The 15,091-nt window shown below is 40.5% G+C and overlaps 1 long non-coding RNA gene across 1 annotated transcript; it reads right to left on the bottom strand.

The window, feature by feature from the left end:
• Nucleotides 1–388: 388 nt before the first annotated feature.
• On the bottom strand, nucleotides 389–851 carry LOC120066522. Its single transcript, XR_005478777.1, has 3 exons — nucleotides 809–851; nucleotides 596–700; nucleotides 389–477 (listed from the first exon to the last, which is right to left on the bottom strand). It is a non-coding gene; the product is annotated as an uncharacterized LOC120066522 (long non-coding RNA).
• Between the last annotated feature and the right edge of the window lie 14,240 nt (nucleotides 852–15,091).

Raw genomic sequence — 15,091 nt, 5'->3', positions numbered from 1 at the left:
AGAGGGTTTCAATTGTCTCGCTTAGGTCTATAGGGGGCGCCATTTCTCTACTTAAGGATGTGTGTGCTTGTGTTTTTTACATATGTGTTTTTTAACGGAGGTATTTGCTTGTTTTAACCCTACTGTTGTTTAACATGCGGGGAAGCTCTCTACGCCAGAATGACACATCCTGATTGTATTGATGTTCGAATAGAATACCCATACGACGTTGAAGTAAAGCCTTTCGTGATTTTAAACCCTGTGTAAAAGCCTTGAAAAGCACGGCTTGGTCTATTTCACAAGAGGCTGTTGCCCCACCAGAATTGGCCGCTTCAATAAGGTTGGCCACTTCACAGAACATCAAATCGTCTACCTCAGAAATGTCATTTAAAACTTTGAAATCATCAGGCTTCGCTGTTCTGGTGACTGGGGTCTTTGGCGCCTCCTCGGGATCTAGATGTGTAGCTTCTTGGATGTCTTTATAAGCCGGCGAGGAGTCTGCATTAAAAATAATACATACAGAAAAATAGGTTATTAACCCTAAAATATGTTTGATAAAAATGTAAAATACATTTCAGATATAAGCCTATATATTAACAATACATTAATTAAATACCTCGGCTTTTTTGAAGAGGGCTGTTCTGAAGAAGCTCTGAGAACTCGGGAACATGTCTTTGGGCAACCCTAATTATAGCATCTGCCTGGTCTGTAGCTTGTGAGCCTGAAATAAAAAAATAAAAAAAACAGCATTAGGCCATGTTTAAACATATTATTTTATATATTCAGGCATAAAAATAAAATATATATATAAATGATAATTGATTCATACCTTGTCCTTGTAACGCTGTCTCGTGAATACCCTCCCAGTAGTATTGTTCGGGTGAAGCAGACCTGTGGATCTGGGCACTGATTGTCCGTTGGTGTTTAATAGGGGGCGCCCAACGGTCCTGGCTCAGGGGAGTTGACCTGCCGTTTAAAGTCTCTGTTTGCGGCTTGTGTGTAAATACATCCTGGGAGTAGGGCAAAATTGTCTCGTAGGCATATCCTTCACAGAAACCGTGTAGACTCCCTATGGCACCCCTTCTAGGATGTATTTCCGCTGTAAACACATAAAATAACTTTTAATATAAGATGCCGACACTTTTTGTTTTTTAAGGTATAAATATTCTTACGGAATTCTTGGATCTTACTTACTACAATTCAGGGTCGGCGTTGGGATGTAAGCAATTTGTTCCGGAGACCCTACGGCCGGTTCGAGTTCAGTTATATCTCGGAGAATCTGCGTGAAGGTTTGAGAATCTAAAAAAAAAAAAAACATTAGATAATACTAAAGCTCTAATCATTTTAGCTAATATTGACATTTTATACGTTAAGAATCCGGGCCCTAAGGCCTGTTTAATATTTCTATAACATACAACGTTTTCAAACAATTCCCCAGAACAAACAAATCTAATATATAGCATATGTAAATATTTATTTCAAGAACTAACCTTCAGAAATATCCATGAGGAGGTTTTTCCCAGATTATCTTTTTTAACGGGGTCCGTCCGATAACTATTCCTGGGGGAATGCTGTAGGGTAAATGCGCTAAAACGAGGCTAACAGGGGGACCTGTTTTGCTTAGCTTTTGTAGCCGTCTGACTCTAGTGGTGTCGTATTTTTTCGCGCTAAAACCGCCTCAAAGTTATCTTTGAAGCCTAAGGCATGTGGTTCAAACACCTGCCATTTGGTTCAAACATAGGGTATTGGGGGGGGGTGTCTAAACATTAGGTATCTTTTGATATTCTAAAATCTCCGGGGGCTAGCATCTAGATGCTGGGGTGGGGAGGTCTCGAGATCGCTGGGCTGAATGACTTTTAGGCATCTGTTTTGCCAGATAGTGTAAACCTTGGTTTCAAACGACCCCATGCATAGAGAGCCTTGAGCGCAGATGCAAGGGTATTTTTTTAACAAACACCTCGCCCCCTTTTTCTGTTTTTGAAACACACACACACACACAGCCACTACAGCACACGCACGCACATACGCGCGCACATGGCTTTTTTCCGCAAGTTTTTGGGCTAAGAGTGAACAAACTAACGAGTTCATGACGTGGTGAGATTCTGCTTTTAAAACCATTTATTTCATTCAAAATATTTAGTACATACATTTTATAGCCTTACATTATTAAGGTCTTTTACGCAGCCTTTCTTACAGATCCAGGGATCTGATGCAACCATCCCCCATTATCAGTGTCCAGTTGGCCATCAAAATGCCGGGATCTCTTGCAAGGTTCATCAACACTTGGTAAGTTTTCACTCCAGGGGTAGATCCGACGTCGGGCCTTTTGGTCTTGACTCTGTCTCAAGGAAAGCCTCGCCCAGCGCTGTAACTGTTCACCATTTTGGAAGAGAATGTCCAGCTTATTCATAAGGGTTATGAAAATTGGATAATCCACCCATTTAAAACTAAACACAGGAATAAAAAAGTTTACATGTTTGCGTGCTCTGGAAGCTACAGGAGAATTGACAGACTTTGTAGCATTAGACTTATCATAAAGGTCACAGGCTAAAATTGTCACTTTGTTGTCAGGGCTATAGTCCATTGAAGCAATTCTTAGAGCCTTGAGATCACTGCGGCCGCAGACCTGTTCTTCCAACGCATATCCTGGCACATTTGTACCACTCAGGACCTGTTCAATTTTACAAAGCGCCAGCCTGATGTTTAGCCATTCTCTCATCCCCAGAGCCGGGGGAAAACTCCCAGGTTTTGCCGGATAAAGGGGTTTGGGTCCACTGTCTGTGAATATCTTTACCGTAGAATCCTCCGGGTGGAATATGTAAGACATGTGGCCCTCACTCGTACCCAAAAATCCTTTAAAACATTCTGGAGCTTCACACAGAACTTTTTCAAGGCTTTGGTCACTGGGTTCATGACAAGCCGTGCATAACATCCCTAAAATTGGCATAGGTGTCATTTTTGTTTAATATTCAGGGGGGTTATCATGTACAGGCTTAAACAGGTATTGTTCAGGCGCTTTATAAGGCTTCTGCAAAGCCAGCCTCTTTGAAAGGGGCATTAACCACCCCCAAACCGTGAGAAACAGGTTGACCTGACACCTGGTCACTTACTCAACCCTACCCCCCTAACCACCACGATGTCCTGACCTGAAACCCAAATATTGGCATGCACCCTTCTACATGACATAGGGTCATAAATCATTACATAGGGTCATAAATCAGGCTTGGGTCATAAATCATTACCGGTTGACCTGACAACTGGACCCTTACCCAAAGACCCCCACCTAACCATCAGGATGTCCTGACAGGCAGCCCCTTAGGTTCACATAGCGGTCACATAGGTTCACATAGGGTCATCCATCAAATTTTGACGTGTGACATCTACTTTAATCTCTCTGATAAACTTGGATTAGCTAACACAACGTGCCACTGGAACACAGGAGTGATGGTTGCTGATAATGGGCCTCTGTAAATCTGGCGTTTCCAGCTACAATAGCCATTTTCAACATTAGCAATGTCTACACTGTATTTCTGATCAATTTGATGTTATTTTAATGGACAAAAAATGTGCTTTTCTTTCAAAAACAAGGACATTTCTAAGTGACCCCAAACTTTTGAACGGTATTGTGTATATAAAGAAAACCCAGAACATTAACCATGTGTGTCCTCTTGTTTTGTACTGCTCTGTAGTTTCGACCAAATAATTCGTCTGACAAACAAAGAACTTTGCGTGCTGCAGGCCATGGATCAAAGCTGGCGAGACATTCAATGACATCATCGAGAGATATGCTGAACCCTATGTCAGAGAAGTGTTTTTGGGACCACATCGTGTCTATTGTCCTGCTAATAGCCCTTGTGAAAAAATGCCTCCAGGGCCGACAGACAAGTTCCTTACTTTTTCCGCCTTCCACTTGCCTCTACCATTTTTGCGGTAATGCTGCAATTAGTTGGTTGTAATTTTGGGTAGAGCAGACATTTCCATATGCAGGATACTGCAGGATCTAGGACTGCTCGATGTATGGCGTGACATCCACAAGACAGATAAGGAATATACTTTTTACTCATCCAGCCACACTGAATACTCCAGGTTAGACTACTTTTTTATGTACAGTGCAGATAGACACAGGCTTAAGGATTGTAGAATCGGGCAGAGCGACTTATCAGATCATAATGGAGTTTACCTAACTCTACACCTTGATAGCAAACCAATAAATACTATATGGAGACTTAATACAAGCATGCTGAATGATCCAGCATTCAAGGAATCAATAAATACAGAATTGAACATCTATCTGGAGAATAATGATAACGGGGAAGTATCTCCTGCTACATTGTGGGATGCAGCTAAGGTGGTTATTAGAGGAAAGATCATAGCCACATCATCTCTCAAGAAAAAGATTAAAGCCCAGAAACTGCTGAAATTACAGGAAACCCTAAGAAACTTAGAACGATCTCATAGTCAATACAAAGACCCTCTTATATTACGAGAGATTCAAAAGGTAAAACAGGAAATTGACCAGATTTATAGAGAAGAAGTAGAGAAAAAGCTTAGGTTCCTGAAACAACGATATTATGAAGCAGGCTCAAAGGCAACCAAATTACTAGCATGGAGACTCAGGAAACAACAAGCACAGAATAACATTTTCAAAATAAAAGACCCAAAAGCAAAGAAGATCACATGCAAATTAGATGAAATACAGAATGCATTTGAATCATATTACACAAATCTGTACAAGCAACCAGAGAAGGCAGATGCACAGACAATAGAGCACTTTTTGAACTCACTTGATCTTCCCTCAATTGGGACAGAGCAAAATGATAGACTAACTTTAGAAATATCCACCGAAGAAATTAATAAAGCAAAATCTCAACTAAAAGTAAACAAGTCTCCAGGCCCTGATGGCTTCCCTTCAGAATGGTTCAAGACCTTCAGAGAACAACTAACACCTCTACTTAAGGCCTGTTTTAACTGGACTCTGCGGGAGGGGGGTCTCCCACCGTCATGGAGAGAGGCCTGTAATCCCAAAAGAGGGTAAAGATAAGAAGGAATGCAGTTCATATCTAGGTCTATATATTCATATTAATATATGGTCTATATGAACTGCATTCCTTCTTATCTTTACCCTCTTTTGGGATTACATTAGCACAGGCAATAAAACATGATGTCAATAAGACAGGATGATTCTTAACACAGATTATAAACTACATGCATCAATAATAGCCAAAAGAATGGAGAACATAATCCCAGAATTGATTGACGGAGATCAAACTGGTTTCATACAAAATAGGCAGACACAGGACAATATAAGGAGAACACTACATGTCATGGACCACAATACTCAGAATAAGACAAGTGCAATATTAATCAGTCTAGATGCAGAAAAAGCATTTGATTCAGTGGGATGGGATTACCTATTCCAAGTTATGGAAAGATTTGGTTTCAACAAAGAAGTGATACAGTGCATCAAAACACTGTATTCATGTCCGACCGCTAGAATAAAGATAAATGGACATTTGACACGAACGATAAAATTAAAGCGAGGGGCAAGACAAGGCTGTAATCTTTCACCCACGCTCTTCTCCTTGTACCTCGAACCATTAGCACAGGCAATAAGACAGGACCCAACCTTAGAGGGAATAACAATAAGAGGCAGTGAACATAAGATATGCATGTATGCTGATGACGTTCTGTTATTCCTTAAAAACCCATGCTCAAGTGTACCTAGATTGATGGATGTTTTACCCTGAATATGTTCCAAATGTTTGTATGTGCTTAACGTACACAAGACCCAAGCCCTAGTATATAATTATACCCCACAGGAAGAGCTGAAGAGCAGGTATAACTTCCACTGAACCTCTTCATCCATTAAATATCTTGGAGAATATCAACCAAAAGATACAGCCAAACTTTATTGCACGAATTACGATCACATCAACAAGAAAATATATGATGACCTAGACAGGTGGAATTCACTTCCCTTAGATCTTAGTAGTAGAATTGAAACAATCAAAATGAACATCCTGCCAAGGTTACTGTATTTGTTCCAATCGCTGCCCTTTGAAATCCCGCCTAAACAGTTTAGGGAATGGGATAAACGGATATCAAGGTTTATCTGGAACAGTAAGAGACCAAGAATTAGATATACAACATTACAATTACCAAAAAACTGTGGGGGTATGGCCTTACCAAACCTAAAAGATTATTATGTGTCAGCCCAATTGAGACCTCTGGTGTGTTGGTGCAATTCAGAATACGAATCCAAATGGAAAGACATGGAGACTACTTTGACAGAGATACCCATACAGTCAGTTTTGGGAAATAAGAACATGGTAATAGAAATATACAATAGACAAAATCAGTGGATTAATTTCTCTCTGAAGACATAGTTAAGGGTAGTTAAGCAAAATAATTTAGACAGAGGTCAAACTGCTGAGTTGACCCGCATACGACCCCAGCTTCATCCCTGCAACTCAGGACAGCAGATTTCAACAATGAACGCAGAAAGGCATCACATCATTCAGTACAATTATAAGGAATGGGGACCTAGATAACTTCCAGGACCTAAGTAAAAAACATGGCTTGGATAAACAAGATTTTTACAGATACCTACAAGTTCGAAACTATTTCTTCAGGGAGATAAAAGTGACTGACCCTCGAGCACCTCCAAAATTAATCCAAGTATTCACTAGCTCATACAACTTGGGGAGTAACAAAAAAACTATTTCAAATCTCTACTTGGGTATTCAATCCTCAAAGAAACATTCTACAAACTATATTAAAAAGAAATGGGAGGAGGAACTTAACATTGAAATAATTGATGAAACATGGTTGAACATATTAGAGACTCAACAAAGCTCCACCAACTCAAGGTCATGGAGAGAATTCGGTTGGAAGAATGTTATACGTTTCTTCATAACACCTAAACTGAAATCAAAACAGACTGGCTCACTACACCCTTGTTGGAGAGAATGCGGTCTATTGAGGGCGGACCGCTCTCATATCTTTTGGACTTGCCCCGCAATCGAAACTTACTGGGAAGAAATAAGATCTAACATTGGAAAAATAATGGGATTTGACATAGAACAAACATTCATTTCTTTGTACTTGGGTGAAATACCTGATAACTTACACAATAGAGAAAAGTACCTCTTGAAGGTCCTACTGGCAGCCAGTAAAAAGGATATCACTAGGAAATGGCTACAAAAAGACCCTCCCACAGTGACACAATGGATAGACATTGTAGAAGAAATACACCACATGGAGCGTATGACCTTTGCTTTAAGAACTCAACAGGAGAGAGGTCAGGAATACTGGGAAAAATGGGTTTCATACTTGGAAAAGGTCTAATTCAAAGATGTCAATGTAACTAATATGATGATATGATGAAGGTATCATCACTGTAACTGCCAGATCTTTTTTGTTGTTCTTTTATTTGACTTTATTTGTACTTTCTTTGTGTTCCTACAATAAAAGCAAAGTATAATTTAATTTAATTTAAGTATGACAATTGGGTACTATTTCCACCACTGTTTATCATGTTATTATACATTTTTTTTATTTAACTTTTATTTAACTAGGCAAGTCAGTTCAGAACAAATACTTATTTACAATGATGGCCTAACAAAAGGCAAAAAAGGCCTCCTGCGGGGACGGGGGCTGGAATTAAAAATTAAAAATAAATACTAAATAAATCTAGGACAAAACACACATCACGACAAGAGAGACAACACAACTCTACATCAAGAGAGACATAAGACAACAACACAGCATGGTAGCAACACAACATAACAACAACATGGTAGCAACACAACATGGTAATAGCACAAAACATGGTACAAACACTATTGGGCACAGACAACAGCAGAAAGGGCAAGAAGGTAGAGACAATAATGTATCACACAAAGCAGCCACAACTGTCAGTAAGAGTGTCCATGATTGAGTCTTTGAATGAAGAGATTGAGATAAAACTGTCCAGTTTGAATGTTTGTTGCAGCTCGTTCCAGTCGCTAGCTGCAGCGAACTGAAAAGATGAGCGACCCAGGGATATGTGTGCTTTGGGGATCTTTAACAGAATGTGCCAGGCAGAATGGGTGTTGTATGTGAAGGATGAGGGCTGCAGTAGAAATCTCAGATAGGGGGAAGTGAGGCCTAAGAGGATTTTTATAAATAAGCATCAACCAATTGGTCTTGCGACAGGTATACAGAGATGACCAGTTTACAGAGGAGTATAGAGTGCAGTGATGTGTCCTATAAGGAGCATTGGTTGCAAAGCTGATGGTCGAATGGTAAAGAACATCTAGTCGCTCGAGATCACCCTTATCTGCCGATCTATAAATTATGTCTCCGTAATCTAGCATGGGTAGGATGGTCATCTGAATCACTGTTTGGCTGCTGGGGTGAAAGAGGAGTGATTACGATAGAGGAAACCAAGTCTAGATTTAACTTTAGCCTGCAGCTTTGATATGTGCTGAGAGAAGGACAGTGTACCATCTAACCATACGCCCAAGTACTTGTATGAGGTGACTACCTCAAGCTCTAAACCCTCAGAGGTAGTAATCACACTTGTGGGGAGAGGGGCATTCTTCTTACCAAACCACATGAACTTTGTTTTGGAGGTGTTCAGAACAAGGTTATGGGTAGAGAAAGCTTGTTGGACACTAAGAAAGCTTTGTGGTAGAGCATTTAACACAAAATCTGGGGCGGGGCCAGCTGAGTATAAGACTGTATAATCTGAATCTGTAAATTGAGAAGAGCGTGGGGCCTAGGCTCGAGCCTTGGGGCACTCCAATGGTGACAGGCAGTGGCTGAGACAGCGGATTTTCTGACTTTATACATTGCACTCTTTGAGAGAGGCCAAACCAGAACAAAGACCCCCCCAGAGACACCAATACTCCTTAGCCAGCACACAAGAATGGAATGGTCTACCGTATCAAAAGCTTTGGCCAAGTCAATAAAAATAGCAGCACAACATTGCTTAGAATCAAGGGCAGAGGTGACATCAGTTAGGACCTTTAAGGTTGCAGTGACACATCCATAACCTGAGCGGAAACCAGATTGCATACCCGATAGAATACTATAGACATCAAGACAGCCAGTCAGTTGATTATTGACAAGTTTTTCCAACACTTTTGATAAACAGGGCAAAATAGAAATAGGCCTATAACAGTTAGGATCAGCTTGATCTCCCCTTTTAAATAAAGTATGAACCGTGGCTGCCGTCCACGCAATGGGAACCTCCCCAGAAAGGAGAGACAGGTTAAAAAGGTCGGAGATATGCTTGGCGATGATAGGGGCAGCAACCTTAAAGAAGAAAGGGTCTAAACCATCTGACCCAGATGGTTTTTTGTGGTCAAGTTTAAGGAGCTCCTTTAGCACCTTGGACTCAGTGACTGCCCGCAGGGAGAAACTTTGTAGCGGGGCAGGGGAAAAAGAGGGAGAAGCATCGGGGATAGTCGCATTAGAAGGGGTGGGAGATGAGGAAATGACAAATCAGGACAGGTTGTTTCACTGAGCAGCCATTACGAACACAGGCTGTAAAACAGTGATCACTAAGATCATTACAGAAAACACCAGACTGATACCTATCAAGATCATTTGTGAGGATAACATCGAGGAGAGTAGCCTTTTCTGGGTGTTTGGAGTCATATCTTGTGGGATTGGTAATAATCTGAGAAAGATTTAGGGAGTCCCATTGCTTTAGGACTTGGTTAGGTGGTTTAAGCATGTCCCAGTTTAGGTCACCAAGCAGGACAAATTCAGACTTAGTGTAAGGGGCCAGGAGAGAGCTTAGGGCAGGTAGGGTACAGACTGGTGCTGATGGGGGACGAAAGCACCCAGCAACAGTCAACAAAGAGCTATTTGAAAGTTTAATGCTTTAAACCAGAAAATCACATTTTTGGGGGACAGACTTGGTGGAGACAACCGAGCACTGAAGGTGATCCTTGGTAAAGATTGCCACTCCCCCACCTTTGGAAGATCTGTCTTGCTGAAAAAGGTTATAACCAGAAAGGTTAACAACAGTATTCAAAACACTTCCTTAACCACGTCTCAGTAATGACCAACACATCTGGATTGGAGCTGTGAACCAACACTTTCATTTGATCCATTTTAGGTAATGTGTTAATGTGCAGAAAACAGTGATGCAGATATCAGAGCACAAGTCAGAATTATGGCTAGCAACAGTAGATTGGCTAGTATGGCATGGCTGTCTAATATTAATAAATATTAAATATTAGACAGCCATGCCGTACTGGCATTTAGGATATACCCCACAAACACAAACAATCAGCCTGCCTACAGATTAGAATATGTGGACAACTACAAATACCTAGGTGTCTGGTTAGACTGTAAACTCTCCTTCCAGACTCACATTAAGCATCTCCAATCCAAAATGAAATCTAGAATCGGCTTCCTATTTCGCAACGAAGCATCCTTCACTCATGCTGCCAAACATACCCTCGTAAAACTGACTATCCTACCGATCCTTGACTTCGGCGATGTCATTTACAAAATAACCTCCAACACTCTACTCAGCAAATTGGATGCAGTCTATCACAGTGCCATCCGTTTTGTCACCAAACCCCATATACTACCCACCACTGCGACCTGTATGCTCTCGTTGGCTGGCCCTCGCTTCATATTCGTCGCCAAACCCACTGGCTCCAGGTCATCTATAAGTCTTTGCTAGGTAAAGCCCCGCCTTATCTCAGCTCAGCTCACTGGTCACCATAGCAGCACCCACCCGTAGCACGCGCTCCAGCAGGTATATTTCACTGGTCACCCCCAAAGCCAATTCCTCCTTTGGCCGCCTTTCCTTCCAGTTCTCTGCTGCCATTGACTGGAACGAACTGCAAAAATCACTGAAGCTAGAGACTCATATCTCCCTCACTAACTTTAAGCATCAGCTGTCAGAGCAGCTTACAGATCATTGCACCTGTACATAGCCCATCTGTAAATAGCCCATCCAACTACCTCATCCCCATATTGATATTATTTTTCTTCTCCTTTGCACCCCAGTATCTCTACTTGCACATTCATCTTCTGCACATCTATCACACCAGGGTTTAATTGCTAAATTGTAATTATTTTGTCACTATGACCTATTTATTGCCTTGCCTCCCGAATCTTACTACATTTGCACACACTGTATATAGATTTTTCTGTTGTGTTATTGACTGTACGTTTGTTTATCCCATGTGTAACTCTGTGTTGTTGTTTTTGTCGCACTGCTTTGCTTTATCTTGGCCAGGTCGCAGTTGTAAATGAGAACTTGTTCTCAACTGGCCTACCTGGTTAAATAAAGGTGAAATAAAAAAAATAAAAAGAAATGCAAATTTGTGAAAATGCTCAAAAAACGTTTTCAAAGATAGCTTTCAAATTGTTTATTGTTAAATGTATCCATAGAGTTAGAGGACTCTTGCCATCGAGGACTTCCATAATTTTAAAGTAGTCAACTGGGTTGGACCGATGCCCCCCAATATTTGGGTTGGAACTGGTTAAAGAAGGCTCACGTGATTCCATCCGGGCCATTAGAAGGGATCAGCCAAGGGATTATGCTCGTGAGCAAACACTAGGTGATAGTATGCACCCTTTCAGTTTGTTTGCCAATTTATAGAAGTAGAAGAAAATTGACCACTTCAGAGAGATTGCCTCAATGGCGGTGCCCGTGCGCTCATAGACGCCATATGGGACATATATAAAGATGATATCACTATTTATCTCTGTGAGTGTATCACATCCATTCAATGTATACATCATTTGGTGTATGGTTGGAGAACACTAAAAAGTGAGTGTGCAGCATGTCACATGACAATTTGTGACGTACAGACAATGCTTATAACGACTTTTTTATAAATAAATATAAACATTTGCATCACAGTCATTGAGAATAACATTATGCATACTTGACAACGCCCACATCTAAAAATCACTATAAAAATGATAACACTATGTTATTTTAAATATGCGTTGTGTGACCTTTCACCTTTTGTCAATTTTCATGCAGGCAGCATTAGCTCATTGCAGCATAAGCTTCATGTCAGCAACATTAGCGTCACAGCAGCAACATTAACACTTCCGATTTTCTGCTTTTCCCTTCCAAATAAAGGTCTGCGGTAAAACGCTATGTGTATGATATGAATACATTTAGTGACAATGGGTTTTCCAGTTGGCCATTGCAAAGTTTTGTCAACTTCTTACCAAAATTGGAAATCCCATTTTTCATTATGCTGCGTAAGGGAATGTGTTGCCATTCAAATTACATGATAATCCAAACATTTATTTTGTTTTTACCCCAATTTTTTGGTGTCTTAACTTTCTTATCCTCCCCAACATCCCTACCACCCCCATACAATTTATGTTTCAGATTTGGTGAGATAGCATCGAGAAATAGTTGGAGCATAAATACATAAATGTAAAGAACATAATAATAGCCTACGGGTAAAAAAATATATAATTACATTTTTTTTTTTAAAGAAGGCATTATTTTGATTGTATGCATTTTGTTAATTTACTGGTGCTATTGTTCAAGGATACAATTTTGAAATGTAATGTTTAACAAAAGTCTTACTGTATTTTTGTTGTATTGCACAAACAAATTGCACTGTACAGGAAAAACGATTGATTGTGTGTCAAATCAGGTGAGTTTTAACTAAAAGCTTGGGCATAGCAAGTGTTGGAGTTTTACTGTGGTCAAACAGCTTAAAATTGAGCTATTGGACACTATACTGTTCAAATATAGCACTGCACTGGCAAAACGATCAATTATGTCCAGTCTACTCACCAGAGTCTAGTTATTTTACGAGGCAATAATAGGTCACACAATCACAAAAACCTGAACCCACATCGCTAATACTTTCAGTCCAAAAACCCAAGTCCAAGATGGAAACGTTTTGATTAATTGCGACCAGGATGGGTTGAAGAAAAGCGCTGTTAACCTCTGTGATAACCGTCGATAGGCTACAGGCATAATTGGGGTGATATTATAGCAGCAGGATCTTACTAGGATACTGCCTCAAAATACATTTTATTTGTCTATCCAAAACACTTGACCTGATTCATGTTTTGGCACGTTCAGGCTGGCCTTGGGCTGATTTACATGTGTAAAGTCTGCATCTTGCTCATCATCATTAGGATAATATAGGTCATTTTACAGGCATGCCGGTAGGTTAACACCCCATCTATGAACACCCCATGTACTGATCACTTACAGTTGAAGTCAGAAGTTTACATACACCTTAGCTAAATACATTTAAACTCAGTTTTTCACAATTCCTGACATTTAATCCAAGTAAAAATTCCCTGTTTTAGGTCAGTTAGGATCACCACTTTATTTTAAGAATGTGAAATGTCAGAATAATAGTAGAGAGAATTACTTATTTCAGCTTTTATTTCTTTCATCACATTCCCAGTGGGTCAGAAGTTTACATACACTCAATTAGTATTTGGTAGCATTGCCTTTAAATTGTTTAACTTGGGTCAAACGTTTCAGGTAGCCTTCCACAAGCTTCCCACAATAAGTTGGGTGAATTTTGGCCTATTCCTCCTGACAGGGCTGGTGTAACTGAATCAGGTTTGTAGGCCTCCTTGCTCGCACACTCTTTTTCAGTTCTGCCCACACATTTTTTATGGGATTGAGGTCAGGGTTTTGTGATGGCCACTCCAATACCTTGACTTTGTTGTCCTTAAGCCATTTTGCCACAACTTTGGAAGTATGCTTGGGGTCATTGTCCATTTGGAAGACCCATTTGTGACCAAGCTTTAACTTCCTTACTGATGTCTTGAGATGTTGCTTCAATATATCCACATAATTTTCCTGCCTCATGATGCCATCTATTTTGTGAAGTGCACCAGTCCCTCCTGCAGCAAAGCAACCCAACAACATGATGCTGCCACCCCCTGTGCTTCACGGTTGGGATGGTGTTCTTCGGCTTGCAAGCCTCTCCCTTTTTCCTCCAAACATAACGATGGTCATTATGGCCAAACAGTTCTATTTTTGTTTCATCAGACCAGAGGACATTTCTCCAAAAAGTATGATCTTTGTCCCGATGTGCAGTTACAAACTGGAGTCTGGCTTTTTTATGGTGGTTTTGGAGCAGTGGCTTCTTCGTTGTTGAGCGGCCTTTCAGGTTATGTCGATATAGGACTCGTTTTACTGTGGATATAGATACTTTTGTACCCGTTTCCTCCAGCATCTTCACAAGGTCCTTTGCTGTTGTTCTGGGATTGATATGCACTTTTCGCACCAAAGTGCGTTCATCTCTAGGAGACAGAACGCGTCTCCTTCCTGAGCGGTATGACGGCTGCGTGGTCCCATGGTGTTTATACTTGCGTACTATTGTTTGTACAGATGAACGTGGTACCTTCAGGCGTTTGGAAATTGCTCCCAAGGATGAACCAGACTTGTGGAGGTCTACAATGTTTTTTCTGAGGTCTTGGCTGATTTTCTTTTGATTTTCCCATGATGTCAAGCAAAGAGGCACTGAGTTTGAAGGTAGGCCTTGAAATAAATCCACAGGTACACCTCCAATTGACTCAAATGATGTCAATTAGCCTATCCGAAGCTTCTAAAACCATGACATAATTTTCTGGAATTTTCCAAGCTGTTTAAAGGCACAGTCAATTTAGTGTATGTAATCTTCTGACCCATTGGAATTGTGATACAGTGAATTATAAGTGAAATAATCTTTCTGGAAACAATTGTTGGAAAAATGTATTGTGTCATGCACAAAGTAGATGTCCAAACCGACTTGCCAAAACTATAGTTTGTTAACAAGAAATTTGTGGAGTGGTTGAAAAACAAATTTCTTCATCGTAAGTGTATGTAAACTTCCAACTGCAAATGTATCTATTGATTAGATATAGTCCTGAATTAGTCATTCAGCAGAGAGTTAAAGTGACAGTACAAAAGTGAAGTAGTGCGATTTAGACTCAACTTGAGTTCACCGATCTCACAGCCTCAGAGTAGGTGCTGTTACCAAGCCTTGCTGTTCTGGACTTGTTGGACCTCATCCGTTTACTTGACGGAAGAGGCATAAAGAGGCGATTGGCTGTTTTGTATTCTATGGACACACTATCAATCGTTTTGCTTGTTCAGTAATTGATCACCTGTAGG

This window comes from Salvelinus namaycush, chromosome 21 (genome assembly GCF_016432855.1).
Source record: "Salvelinus namaycush isolate Seneca chromosome 21, SaNama_1.0, whole genome shotgun sequence".
Classification (NCBI taxonomy): Eukaryota; Metazoa; Chordata; class Actinopteri; order Salmoniformes; family Salmonidae; genus Salvelinus; species Salvelinus namaycush.
The sequence above is the reverse complement of the archived record's forward strand: the minus strand, read 5'-3'. Positions and strand labels throughout refer to the sequence as shown.